The 14921-nt window shown below is 45.7% G+C and overlaps 1 protein-coding gene across 3 annotated transcripts in view; it reads left to right on the top strand.

Annotated features, from left to right (window-relative positions):
* Positions 1 to 14921, top strand: part of Asic2 (acid sensing ion channel subunit 2) — a 1061026-nt gene that overhangs the window by 926302 nt on the left and 119803 nt on the right. The gene's annotated exons all lie outside the window — the stretch shown is intronic.

Genomic DNA, 14921 nt, shown 5'->3' with positions numbered 1-14921 from the left:
TTTGCCCCTTGGCCCCTGAAGCATAGCCCAAGACCAAGTACAGTGTGCACTGTGTCAGTCTGAGTCCGGTGGGAGGAGGAGAAAGTGCCCTGTTCGCCTCAGGTTGGAACGACATTCATAAAGGAAAGTGGGTTCTCACAGAATTGCTGGACAAGAAGAATGAACCGGCTCTAGATGGGGTGTCCCGATGTCCCTCAGAATGACCCACAGAAGTATCCCCCAGAGGAGCTGCTGCCTGGGAGGTAGGGAAATGGGGCCACTGACCCACTACCCACTCCCCTCACCTTGAGACACCCGTTAATCCTGGTCAGTAGAACTGGGCTTCGGTAGTGGGCAGAGGCCAGTGTGAGATGGTTCACCCCTTGGCAGGGCTGCAGCTTCAAGTCGCAGCAGCCCTGGGAAGCCGGGTTGCTCTGGCGCCTGGGTTAGGAGCAGGCCCACAGGCATGGGGGCAGCGGGGTGGGCAAAGCCAGGCAGCCGTAATAGCAGCTGACAACGTCCACATCCTTTGCTCGTCCTGAAATTTTGTTCCATCTGATATCACTTGAAAGAAATGGGCTGCCTGCCCCCAGGGCGGGAAGATGTGCCACGCAGGGAGACTCATATGGCGATGCTTTCTGGCTCAAAATATGGAATGAGTGTCATCTGCGCATGCCTAGTTCACCCCAGGTCTCACATGGCAGGCCCATAGCGCAAGCGTCACAGGGCCGCTGCAGGACTGGCCTCGGCCGTGCGCACAGGGAGCCGACTGCACCTGACCCCCACAGTTACAGCCTCCATGGAGCAGGGGCAGGTGGTGCTCATGTTAACTGAGCTCTCTCACAAGGCTGGACCATACACAGGATGCCAGATGATTCCCTCTCCCCGAGAGATGACTGCCACACAGGAGAGATTCATGGCAGGTGGTCAGCACCCTCTTCCCCCGGCAGGAGCCCCTTGGAAAGCCAGCCTCGGGTCAGAAGGTCGCTTGATGGGACCCGAAGGGATTTGATAATGCTAACAGCTATGTTACTACAGTATGTTGGTCTGAGGTCCCTAGCTCTCCCCCAGGAAAGCAGTGCAATGTCTCCAAAGGTACAGTTTTAAAGTCAAAACATCTAGTTCAAATCCTGGCTCTATCACTCATGAGCTGGGAAAGACTCTCATGCTCCCCCATCTTGTGCGAGCAATGGGATACATATACCACCTCCTGGAGTCCCAGAGAGGGAAAGGCCCTGGCCACCTGATACTAAGAGGTATCTGTTGAGCACAAGATGTCAGGCACTGCCCTAGGCCTTGGGCATACTGTCGTGAACAAGGATGAAAAAGTCTCTACCCTCTAGAATGTCACATTCTATTGGTAGGACACAGATAATAAACAAATAAAATGTTTGAATAGGAAGTGCATTGAAGATAATAAAATAAGGTGCGATATGAAAAAGTGCAATAAAGAAAAGCATGTTGTTACTGCTTTAACTAGGACTTGGGAAGGTCTTTCAGAGATGATAGACAAGGAGCTAAAACTTGAGTGGTGGTTAGGAAACATCCAGGCAAAGAGCAGGGAGAAAGCAGGAAGAATAGCATGTGCAAAGGTCCTGTGGTAGGAACAAGTTAGGCTTGAGGGGGAAAGAAGGCTAGTGTCACTGGAGCATAGAAAAGAAGACAAGATGACTGGTATACAGTAGAAAGCTGTGCTGTCCACTCCAGAGTGGAGCATCTGTGAGGAGGAAGAGAGCGTCTCCCTCCTCCTGGAAAGCACCAAAGTCCAGAGACACTGAGGTTAGCCCTGAAGGCTGTGTCAGAAGCAGAAGGGCGCTGGCTGTGAAGCCCAAGTCTTGAGATTAGTTTCTCTGCATCTCTGAGGCTTGGTTTTCCTGTCTATGAGATGGGAGGATAATCCTTGTACTATACTAGGTAGTTTTGAGGATAAAATGAGACACTGCAGGTGTAATTACCTTATGAACTTTAAAGCTCTTTAAAATTGTTTTTCTCTTGAAAATCTCCAACTAGGAGTGGGACATCAGCTCTGGACATCTGAAAATGATAACAGAAATGCAGGAGGATCACAAGTTCAAAGCCAGCCTCAGCATCTTAGCAAGAACCTATCTCAAAATTAAAATTAAAAATTAAAAGAGCTGGACTTAGTCGTTAGGTGCCCCAGGTTCAATCCCCTGTACCAAAAAAAAAAAAAAAAACAGTGCCAGTCATGGTGACATTGTACAAATCATCCTCCAAAATTCTTCCAGACCCAGAAGGTTGGTGCTATAGCTATCCTTACTTTACAAGTAAGGAACTTGAGGCACAAGGAGACCAAACAACCCAGACAGCAGCGTGACCTCACGTACTTACATACATCCATTTCAAACCAGCGCCATACTGGGAGATTCTGGAGGGGCCCCCAACATGGGCAGGCAATTCCCAGCCACCTCAGCTGGCACTCAGAGTCCTCCAGGGAGAAGGGGAACTGACTTAGGCAGACAGCGTGGTGAGTAGGAGAAGCCCAACTCAGGTAATTAGGAGAAGCAAGTTTTAGTGACTGTGTCTGACCTCTGACACTTCATCTCTCAGTTTCCCACCTATAAAAGAGGAGAGAGAGAGGAAAGATTGATCTAGAACAGTGTCTCTCATCCTTTTTCACTACAACCCAGAGGGTAAAAGGTCCCACTGTCACCTACCTGTGTGTCCCCAGTTTCTGGCAGGTAGGATTCAGAATATGAAAGTGTCACAGTGGGATCCATTTGGGGGAAACACTAGAACAGGATTTGCCTTGGGAATGGGAGAGAGATGATTCATAGTTGAGCACAATGCATGCACGCCTTAATACCCAGACACAGAAAAAATCATAATCCCAAATTACTGTTGTTAAGCAAACAACCCACAACAAACTAAATTGGTAATGATGAAACTGAACTAACGGTAATTTATAATTAAAAAGCAAGAACAGTGACGATCAGAATGCACACCAACTCAAGACAACACGGCCGCTCTTCTCACTGGAAACTGCCCTCCCCATCGTAGCTGGCTCTCTGGGCTGTGCTGGGAGGTTGGTATCAGACTTTGGTACCAAAACACTGTATGAAAGCCTTCGGGAAACTCCAGCCACACCTGATTCTCATTGGTGAATGCCAGTGTGAGTGACTCTTCACTGCTCACTTAGTTACCAAGAGCAGGCGTCACGGAAGGCTGGTCACAGGGTCATCCCCGCACCAAGCTTTCTGCGGGTGCCGTCTCACGGAACCCTCATGATGAGACAGTAAGGTGCAAGGATTGTCTTCATTTTACAAATGCGATGCAGAGAAATGGAGCAGTTTTCCCGGGTCACGTGACTCATAGGTGGTTGAACCTGGTTTTGAACCCAGGCAATCCCACCCCAGAACCTGCCGTGCTGCGTTGCATTTCATAGGCCACCGAGAGACAGGCCTAGTGACAGGTGAAAATAGAACTTCTGCAGCCATGTCACTCACTCACCTAAAAGAACAGAGAGTAGATTTACATTATTGGATTCATTTATAGCCCACCTGCAGACCCTTGGCCTTACCCTTGTCCTCAGGTCTCTGATCCATCCCTCTACTCACCCTAGACCAGTGGATCTCAACCAGGGGTGATGGCACCCCACCCTGGCATGTCAGGAGACATTTTGGTTGACACAACTGTGAGAGGAGGAGGGTCTGCTGGTCCTTAATGAGAAGAGGCCAAGACTCCTGCTGAACAGCCAGCCATCCATAGGACGGCCCAGCCCCCCATCAGTGCCAAGGGGGAGACACTTCCCTAGACTCCTGGCCCTGAGTTAGCCAGGTTGCCTTGGGAGTGTGTATAGAAAGCCAGTCTCAGCCTGAAGAAAAAATAAGGGACAATGATGTGTCAGTTCATGAGGACATGAGACACACTGCTAGCGGAGGCAGGAATCGGAGTCAGATGGCCCAGGGTGGCTGCTGACCTCACTGCTTCCCAGCTGTGTACCCTTAGACAAGTTACTTAACGTGTCTGAGCCTCAGTTTCCTCATCTATAAAAAAGGGATACTGGCATTACAGATAAAACTGGAGGAGCTGGGAGGACAGAACAAGGAGTGGGGTTCAGACCCCCAGGGTAAGAAAGGACAGCAAGTCCACTGAAATCCTTAAACAGCTAGGGGACCTACCGTGAGTGACATGCCCCTCAGTCATGTGCATGTCCTCCTTGACCCAACACCAAAGGGAAATGCAGCAGGCTACTGGGGTGCCCCCCACCTGTCCCCTCCCCATCTTCTCATCAACTGCTGCTCGAAGGGCATCTCACTTTTCCCGGGAGGTAGTGCCTGGATTCATTCATTTGCTCATTCATTCAACAAACACTGGCTGAGCACCTCCTGAGTGCGAGGCATTGTCAAGGTTCCTGAAATGGAGCAGCGAACAAAACAGACGATAAAGATCTGTCGTGGAACGTGGAAAATAAATCAGTGAGCTTAGACCAGAAGGATGTCAGATGGTAATGTGTGTTAGGAAAATAAAGCAAGAGCGGAGATGGTGTGCTGGCCGGGTCATTTCCATTTTAAACCGGTGAAATTTGAGTCGCTCTGGAAACCTTGAAGACTGGAAGGGAGCCTGGGTCTGAGTCTGCAGCGTTCTGAGAGCTTGGGGGGTAGGTGAGCAGAGTGAAGCACCCGAGATGAGCTGAAAAGATGGAAGCCTGTGAGGGACAACATCAGGCAAACGTCTGTCAGCCGCTCTTGCTGCCAGGCTACAGATGCACGGTATGAATAAGGACAGAGTTAGGCGCCCAGGCACATCCAGGTGGGGACGGAGATGCTTGGACCCAGGTGGGAGCAGCTTAGAAACATGGTAAGTCATATCGCAGATCCAGAGGGATTTCCCAGGGGGATTATTAGATAAGGGGAGTCAAAGGTGACTTCATAAGGGTGCCACCTAAGAAGAGTCGAGGATGTCATTTACATTCAATAAGCCACTGACTGATGCAAGGGAGACCACATCTCAGAGAAAGACACAGAGTTTGGGAGTTAGACTGGGTTGAACTAGTGGTCCTGTGACTTAGCAGATGCATAGTCAGTTAGCCTAGAAGAACCTCAGTTTGTTTATCTGGAAAATGGGCATCATCATACTTCTCTTACAGGGTTGTCATAAAATCAAGGAAATGAGGAATGGAAAACTGGCCTGAAATAAAACGTGGTGCCATTCCCTGAGTGACCTCATTCTTGTAACCCCTGATTGACTCGATTTCTCCCGGGCTGTCTAGGGTTGGACAAACCATAGAGGTAATGAAGCCTCATTCTTGCTGCCAGGAAAATGGGCACTGATAAAGGGACTCCTGGGGTTTTATTTTACCTTACTCAACTCCCATCTCATGACCTGCTTGCGGTCCCTGTCCTGCCCTCTGGCATGGGATCTCAGCCACGGTAACCTGCCTGGGACCTCTAGATCCTCCCAGACCCACTGTGGTGAGGCCTCATTCCCAAGGGCAAAGGAAGGGACGGGTTGGAAGCAGTGTTTGCTTAGCCTTCGGGGGGCTCACGCAGCGGTTCCCGGCCCGGGCTGCAGACAGAGTCACCCAGGCAGCTTTAGAAAACTGTGATGCCCAAGGTGCCCCCAGAACCCCCACCCCACCAGCCAGTCTAGTTTAACGAACTCTAGGCACTGCCCAAGTCAAGCACTGGTGATCTTTTAAAGCTCCCCAGGAGATTCTAATGTGTAGCCAAGTTTAATAAACTCAGAACCAAGTTACTACGTTGTTCATTTTACAGATTTATTAAACTGTGAGGGCCAGTTGCTGTGGTGAATGTCTGTAATCCCAGCCCTCAGGAGGCTGAGGCAGGAGGATCATGAGTTCATTGCCAGCTTCAGCAACTTAGTGAGGCCCTAAGCAACTCAGCGAGACCCTGTCTCTAAATAAAATATTAAAAAGGCCTAAGGATGTGGCTCAGTAGTGAAGCACCTCTGGGTTCAATCCCCAGTTAAAAAAAAAAAAAAAAAAAAATGAGGCCCAATGAGGTTAAGTGACTTTTCTAGGGTCTCTCTGCTTCTAAGTGACAGAGCCAGGCTACAACCCTAGCAGGTCAGACTCTAGATTCTGGGGTCTTTTCACCACCTTCTACTGAAGCCTTAAGGAAAAAGTGCTCACAATGGATTTAACTACTTAAATCTTATATAACGATTTAAGATTTAACTACTTAAATTTGATACTTATATTGTGGCTTATTAAATTCTTTATAAAAATACTTGTGGAGGCAGAAATGGCCAAGAAACCTTAAATTATAAGGTGTCCACAGTAGTTGAGAAGGAAGCAGAGGAAATGAATTCAATACGCAGGCCTTTGATTTACAGGTGACTTCCAGACATACCCGCCTGTGGGGCACATCCCAGTGCCCTTGCCTCAGATCCCAGTGTTGCCAGCCCTCATTGTGACCACCTGACTCTTGTGTCAGATAAGCAAGGTCAGGGTTCATTCAGGGATGGCTGTTTGGCCAACATTTACTGGGCACCTGGCAAATGCCAGCCTTGGGGTTGGATACCGGCTTCTGCGTCAGTCACAGGCCCTCCGCGTCAAACCCTCGCAGGCCCCACCCTGTGGCTCTCCATGTTGATTGGAAGTCTTGGGATTCCATCTGGAGCCACTGCCCTCCCAGGTGGTGCTTGGAGAAAAGACACTGCCACCTCCGCCAATAGCTCCTCACAGCCAGTGGAGGTGAAAGACAGCCGGGAGACTGGAAGCCTGGCCCTCTGTGTCCTCTGAAAGCAATTAGAAATGCAAATAAGCCACACAATAATTACACACAAGTTTCAACTTCTCTTCCAACCTCACCAACCACCTGTTATGAAATTAAAGGGGATTTATTTTTTAATTAATGTGACAGTAATTAGCAGAAAGTTCAGATGCTTAGAACTAGACCTACACATGGGAAGGTAGACATTGAATAGCTTGCAATTTTATTTTTCATAAAGCTCGGAGGATGTTGGGATTCTGCAAGCATGCCTCTCTGCCTCCATGGTTACCTGCAGCTCTGTTCAGAACATGCAGCTTAGGTGACATCTTAAAACCAACAGGGCTGGTGGGTAGAGTGCAGGTACGGGTCTCAGCAGGGCTCGATTTGAATCCCACATGGTTACTGGTTTGTGTGGCTCTGACAAAGCTCCTTGACTTCTCGAGCCCTACTTTCCCTGTAGAGATAATACTTACTTTTCTAACATTGTCACATTGTTGTGAGATGGGTGAAGAAGAGTGTCCCTCTACCAAAGTGCCATGCCCCTCTATCAACCTTTTTAAAGAATAAAATAATTCATCACTGTGAAATAATTACATTGAATAAGAATATACAGAAGTACATTGACCGGGTTGGGTTTGCTCTAAGGTCCTGGTTTGCCCGGGTTCCAAATCTCAGGCAGTCTGGGATACCGGGTCACCCTAGTTCCTGGGGAGCAGAGCCTGAGATGGAATTTACTGTGCAGGATGTTCATGAAGGAGCATCCTTGGGGTCAACACCAGAGGAGAAGGAAGCGGGATGGGGAAGAAGAGGGATAAGACAAGTTGTCATGTAGACCCAAGAGCCTTGGCCAAATCTGCAGGGGCTCAGGACTCACCAGCTTTTCAGAGTTACCCTAAGTCAGGCCAAGGTGCTCAGGCCTCTGTAACTCCACATGCAGCAGTAGTGGATGTGGGCTACCTTGAGAAGGTAGGATCCTCACTCTCCAGTCCAGGAACTCTCTAGAGGAGCTGACACCAGAGGCCTCCAGTGACTTGCAGCCATGGCAACAGACCAGTCTTTCCCTGAAGGGGGCATTAGTGTCCACTGTAGACAGAAAATCAACCACATGACCTGGGAAACACAGATTCCATAAACTGTGCACATATAAACCCTGCAGAGCTGGGTGCCCTGGCACAGCCCTGTAATTCCAGCGGCTCGGGAGGCAGAGGCAGGAGGATCATGAGTTCAAAGTCAACCTCAGCAACAGCGAGGCACTCAGCAACTCAGTGAGATCCTGTCTCTAAATAAAATACAAAATAGGGCTGGGGATGTGGCTCAGTGGTCAGTTGCACCTGAGTTCAATCCCTGGCACCCCAAAACAAAACAAAACAAAACAAAAACCTTGCAGAAACTTTTATCAAAATAGAAAATTAAAACCAACCATTACTACACCCAAGAAGTTCACACACACAACCCTCTGCCATCCAAAGACCACAATGTGTTTGTATTTGAGTATAGAGATCATAGCCAGCACTCAAAAAAAATCCTCTCAACTTCCCTCCCTCCCCACAAGTAACTCTCAAATTAGCCTTGGTTATCTCATCCCCAAATAATTGCTACCTTCTGTGTCATGCTCTTCCACACAAGTGCTGAGACCCCACAACATGCTAACATGCATCGACACTCCTCAGGAGCAAGCGACTTGCAGAGGCTACTGTCTTGTTCTTTCCTCCAAGGTGAGTGCTCTGCAGCTCCCTTTGGGAAACCCAGGTCTGAAGAATAAGTCCAGACACCTGAACCTGACATCAAACCCTCCAGGAACCATATGCCAGATGCCCTCCCCAGCACTCTCTTTGCCACCTGTCTGTGAAAACCTTTCCTAGGCCTCCCTCCCATGCTCCTCCAGCTTTGCTTTGTGGTTACCTCTTCCTCTCTCCGGCTTTGATTTACTGTTTCTCTGAATCAGCTTATTCTTTGAGACCAAACTCAGAGCTGCCTCCTCCTTGAAGCATCTCCGCTGCCTCGGTCTGTGGGGACCCCATATCCAACTCTGAAACACCGAGCACCTAGCACTCATGTCCTTGCAGCATTAGGCTCCTTTGTGAAGCCATCTGGACTCTTTGCTGATTTGTCACCTCCTTCTGCTTCCTGACACTCCCTTCCCTACACCAACCCCATCATACCTGGAATGATCTAGTAGGTGATGAGAGCAAGGGCCCCAGAAGGTATCTGTGGACCTTGAGGCTCCTGAATGCAGCTCCCTCGTCTGTAAACTAAAGATGATAAATAAGGTCTACTGCATGTTGCATTGAAGACAATGATAAAGGGGACATCTATAGGACAGGGGAAGACCCAGAGGAGATGGCATGAAGTGCTAAACCCTTAGCGAGTATTGGCTCTCTCCTGCTTCTCCTGTTGCAGCAAAAGGCATTGTAGAAAGGAGAGACAGTGTTCTTTAAGCAACTCTCATGTGTGGACACTTTACTTACATCTTGGACTTGAGAATTATGACTGGACACAGAGTCATTATTCCAAGACCATCATCTAGAAGTGAGAAAATCACAAAGAGGACTTTCTAAGGTCACATTGGAGTAAGTGGCAGACATTAAAGCAGGAATGACTTCACCACTCTGATTAAAGGAAGAACTCTTTGTTCATCAACAAGAAGTCCCAGGATTGTGTGACTGTTGGTAGAAGCAAGATGTTGGTTCCCAAACATATTCCAAGAAGAGAATAAACAATATCCATTCTAGGAAGATTTGGATATTCACTGGGAGGCAAGAGATCAAACATTCTTCCCCTTCCCATTCTGGAATGTTCCATGATTCTCCTTGTGATTCTCTGAACAGCAGGTAGGACATCATGCCAAAGAAATATGCACCTGTACTGGGCAGGTGGTAGGAGGAATCTGTTGTCATGATAGAAATTAAAATCCATTTTTCTTCAATTGCTGTCACTTCAAGGTAATTACCTGGATGCTAATGCCTTAGATGAAGTTTCCTCCAAGCCATAATTGAACTTTAATAAGGTGTGCGTGGAGTTAAAGGAAAACAAAATGGCAATCTGAAGCTGAAATGTCAGGAAAGCTGTGTGTCAACTGTCACTGCCCTAAATTTGAGTGAGAAATTCATTAATAGTTGAGAGCTGTCACAGCTTTCTCAAAATTGACGAGTATCTGAACTCATTAATGCAATTACCTTAAAATAATTAGCGAGCATCCAATGCGTGACAGTGAACCTCATGGATTTATCTGGCATTGTGAAGGTATCCAAGGAAATGCTATCAAGTTTGCTGAGTCGGTGCCTGCTCCTTCAAAAACAGTGCTTTCCAAAGAAGGTAGGAAAGATGAAAAGAAGAAAGGAAGAAAAAAGGGAGGGGGAAGTGCAATACAGATGGCTAATTAAAATATGGATAAACTTTCAACCTCACTATTAATCAAGTAAATGAATCATCAGAACAATGAGATCCCATTTTTATTTAGCAAATTGGCAAAGATTTTTCTTTTTTATTTTAAAAGGAATGCTTCTGGGATTGCAATGAGAAAAAATGAGAAAGGCACTCATTCTGTGAACATAGGAATGGAAATCTGCACAAGCTCTCTAGAAGCACCTATCAAAACACGAGCTTTCGGCTGGGTACAGTGGCACATGCCTGTAATCCCAGCAACTCGGGAGGCTGTGGCGGGAGGATTGCAAGTCAAAGACCAACCTGGGAAACTTAGCAAGACCACGACTCAATAAAATAAAGCTGGGCAAGGTGGTGCACACCTGTAATTCCAGCAGCTTGGGAGGCTGAAGCAGGTTCACAAGTTCAAAACCATCATCAGCAACTTAGCAAGGCACTAAGCAACTTAGCAAGACCCTGTCTTTCAATAGAATATAAAAAGAGCTGGGATGTGGTTCAGTGGTTAAGCACCCCTAGGTTCAATCCCCAGTACCCCCATACAAAAATAAAATGAAAATTGAAAAGGGGTTAGGATGGCACTCAGTGGTAGAGTGCTTGCCTAGCATGATGAGGCCCTGTGTTCAATCCTCAGTACCACAAAATGACGACAAATAATCATCATAATAATAACAATACATGAGCTTTCATTTATCTGAATATTTATTAAGCACCTACTGTGTATGAGGCATTTGCTAGTACCAGGGACACAGCAGTGCACCAGACACAGCTTCTTTACTCAAGGACGAATGAGTAGCCAACTACATGCAATCATTATGTAAGGGGCACGTACATTATGGCTGACCAATAGACTGGCATAGTTTTGTAATGTCCAAAAGTTGTTTTTAAAAAACTATTTAATGGCATAAGAAAATGTGCTTTATATTTAATGCTAAATAAGAAGAAAGTATAAAAACCTACTAAAATACAATCATCCCTTGATATCTATGGAGAATTGGTTCCAAGACCCTCCAAAGATACCAAAATCTGAAAATGCTCAAGTCTCTCATATAAAATAGCATAATAATTTGCATAGAACCTCTATACATCCTCCCATATACTTTAACTCTAGATTATCTAATCAGTGTATGTTATAGTACTTACTATGGAAATAGTCATTATACAGTATTCCTTAGGGAATAATGATGAGAAAAATTTGTACATGCTCAGTACAGATGCAATTTTTTCTAGTATTTTTGACCCACAGTTGATTGAATCTGTGAATGTGGAACATGCAAACATGAATCATTATATGTGCTTACAAAAAAATAGCTGGGAAAACATCAAAAGGTTGTGATTATCAGGATGTGTTGTGATTATAGTGACTTTTTATTTTCTCCTTTTATGTTTGTATATTCTCTATTTTTCTATAAAACAAAATAGCAATCTGAAATTGAAATGGCAGAAAAGATGTTGTCAACTTTTATTTTATCTTTTATTATTATTTTTGTAATAAAAATGCTATCAGCTAATATTGCTTGAGGGCTGAGCAGGGCATTCTCTGAATGCTTCCTGACTTGGTCATTTAATTCCCACAATAAAGCAACACAGAAGTTACTGTTGTGACCTGCCTTTTATAGATCAAAACATCAAGGTGGGTTGAGGTTAAGCAGCACAGCCCTACAAGTGGCAGAACTGGGTTTGGACTCAGGCAGTTTAACCTTAGGCTCTAGGATCTTAATCACTATGCACTTTGGAGAGAATGTGTTGTTACGTACGTGAAGTGCAGCATGGTGAGATCAAACAAAGTCGGTGAAGTTCAGGGCCTTGCTTTTCTTAAATCTTTTAAATTTTATTTGTTCTAATTAGTTGCACATGACAGTAGAAATGCATTTATATGTTTTGATAGATCATACATAAATGGAGTACAATCTCCCATTTTTCTGATTATATATATTGCCTGATCACAACAGTCATGCAGTCATACATGTACATGAGGTAATAATGTCTGTTTCACTCTACTATCCTTCCTTTCTCCATGCCCCTTCCCCTCCCTTCACTCCCCTCTACCTAATATAAAGTAACTTTATTATTCCCTATTCCCACAACCCCCCTTTTTGTGAATTAGTTTCCACAAATCAGAGAAAACATTCAGCCTTTAGTTTTTTGAGTTTGGCTTATTTCACTTAGCATGATATTCTCTAATTCCATCCATTTACCAGCAAATGCCAGAATTTCATTCTTTTTTAAAGATGAATAATATTCCATTGTGTATATGTACCACATTTTCTTTATCCATTCATCTGTTGAACGCCACCTAGGTTGGTTCCATAGTTTAGCTATTGTGAACTGAGTTGCTATACATATTGATGTGACTGTGTCACTGTAGTATGTTGATTTTAAGTCCTTTGGGTATAAACTGAGGAGTGGGATAACTGGGTCAAAAGGTGGGTCCATTCCAAGTTTTCTAAGCAATCTCCATACTGCTTTCCATAATGGCTGTAAGTTCAGTGTCAGGGTACTTACAGGTTTGGCAACAACTGGGGTCTTCCTCCTGGAAGTTGGGGTTGTCGCCATCTAATTACTGTCTCCCAGGGACTTTCATTTAAGTCCTAGCATTGCCACTCCTGTGTGACCTTGGGCAGTTGGTGTCCCCTTTCTGGACCCCAATTTAATTATCCATGTAATCAGTTTAATAGTCCCTGCCCTGGTTGATGGGAGCATGTGACCCACGTCAATATTTCTTTGAAGTTCTCAACAAGCATAACATTATCTCCCTTCCAACCTGCAGGGCAGGTAAACCACACAGCAGGTGGGAGGGCACCTTGTTAACTGTGTACATACTATACGCTGACAAGTGATTGTTCTTGTTACTTCAATTAAGCTTGACTTTCTCGTTGTCCTCAGTGGGAGAACTTGCTCTGCTCCCACCTCTGCTCCTCTCCAGGCCTCACTCTCCCCACCCATTCAGTGTGGCAGAGTGGCCTCCATGACCTCCAACCTTTCCTCACTTCGAACATCATGGGATTCCAGGTGGATGTACAGAGCTATATGTCCCCTGGCCTCCAGTTGACAATGAAAACCAGTGCCCAACCTGGAGAGGGAAGTCCCTGGATTCGGGTGCAGAGCCTCATCACAAGTGCTCAGAGGTGATGATGGATGTACTGTGCTCAATAAATCTCAGTCCCCTTCCCACCCCTGCCTGCCAGCTAAGTTGGCACCAGTCCCGGATTTCACTGTAGAGTGAGGTCATTTTGGCTCATTAGAAAAATCATTAACAGATCCTCCCTCAATTAAAACCTATGGTAGAAACAACAGAAAGATTACTTTGCCTCCTCTGGGCTGCTCCACCACGATTTCCCTAGGACAATCCTGCTGTGTCTCATTAAATGCGAAAAAATGACAGTGAATTGAAACTTGTTAGAGAGCCCAGCACTTCCTCTGGCCCAAGCAGAGGTGTATATTAGTGTTATCAAAGTTGCAGTTGTTGCTATTCCATAGAACGACATCAGCCCACCTGTCTTTCTAGATTTAAACATCGGCTGAATTTGTGTGATAACTTCTATCGAACAGTGAGATTTGTTTTTCTTCTCAGATGTAGCTACCAGAAAATTGAAATCTGAATTCACAGTGCGTGTACAGTTACTAACTCATCTCAGAGGTTTGCTTTAACTAGCTTCTCTCCTCTTATTTGCTCTTAAAATCTGCTCTCTTCTTTGGTAATTTTGATCTATCCCTTTATATGTGCTAAAATATTTGTATTTCCTCAAATTTTATACAATGATAAAACTCTTGCCATCTATGTCACCCCTATAATAGTCTATCATTACCCAGAAATGAGAGGTTGCCCAATCCTTACTTTAAATGTGGGACAAAAATAAGCAAGTGCATTTTCAGGGTATAGAGTGGGGTTCTTGGAAAGATATCAAGAAATGAAACAGAAAGTGTAGCAACAAAAAATTGAATGACTCAATTTGATCCCTTAGTTGACATTAGTATGTGGGGGTGTCCCAGGTCAGGTTTGCTGGTAGACCCCACCCCCATCAGAGCAAATGAAATAATAAGAGCTCCCAGATAGTCTCAGGCCTCCCTCCGCACTTACCATAGAGACTTCTAGTTGCTTCCAAAAGCCCCCTCCCACTTCCTTCCTTCCCATACATACCTCAGCTTCTTTGGGACCCAACTGTCAGAATTCAAGATCCAGCAGATGACACAGGTGAGATGCTGTCTTAGCATAGCAGTCTACCATTTCCACAGACATGGGCCTGCTGCAGCATCCTTTCTCTACCTAAACTTGCATAGAAAATGTTCTTTTCTTAGCCCAGTTCTGGCTATTTACCTCTGAATCAGCTGCAAGCTTGGTGTCTGGGAAATGTGAACTGAGTCCACATCCCATCCTTATCAGGCAACCCTGCAACCAGCCAGGTGGGCTTCAAGCCCAACTCTTTCACCTTGATTATAAGATGTGGGCCATCTCCCTAGTACCCCTGCCAAGAGAAAATTTCCTCACTTGTAATATGGACAGATGGGTTGTAAGGATTAGATGAGAGATGATGCTTGAAAGAACCACAGTGTCCAGGACGAAAAATGTCCAGCGTTCATTCACTCATTCATTCATTCAGCTGTCACATGGATGCTAGCTTTACCTCTTTCCTCACTGCGGCAAATTTCAGGGATTTGTCACTGATTCCAAGGAGGTGGGATGGAAGTCGAGCTCCATGTACCATCTCTGCCGTGAAATGCAGCATTTGCCTGGGGCCACTGAAAAATATCTTTGAGACTAAATTAGAATCGACTCAAGTGACTAAGATGGGGGATACTGAGAGGAGGGCAGGTTTTGAGAGCACTGTTCATGCTGAACACTTTCACCTCTTCCTTGCTGTGGGT

Source organism: Sciurus carolinensis, chromosome 3 (assembly GCF_902686445.1).
Source record: "Sciurus carolinensis chromosome 3, mSciCar1.2, whole genome shotgun sequence".
Taxonomy (NCBI): domain Eukaryota; kingdom Metazoa; phylum Chordata; class Mammalia; order Rodentia; family Sciuridae; genus Sciurus; species Sciurus carolinensis.
Note: the sequence above shows the minus strand (reverse complement) of the source record. Positions and strands in the feature narration are given on the sequence as shown.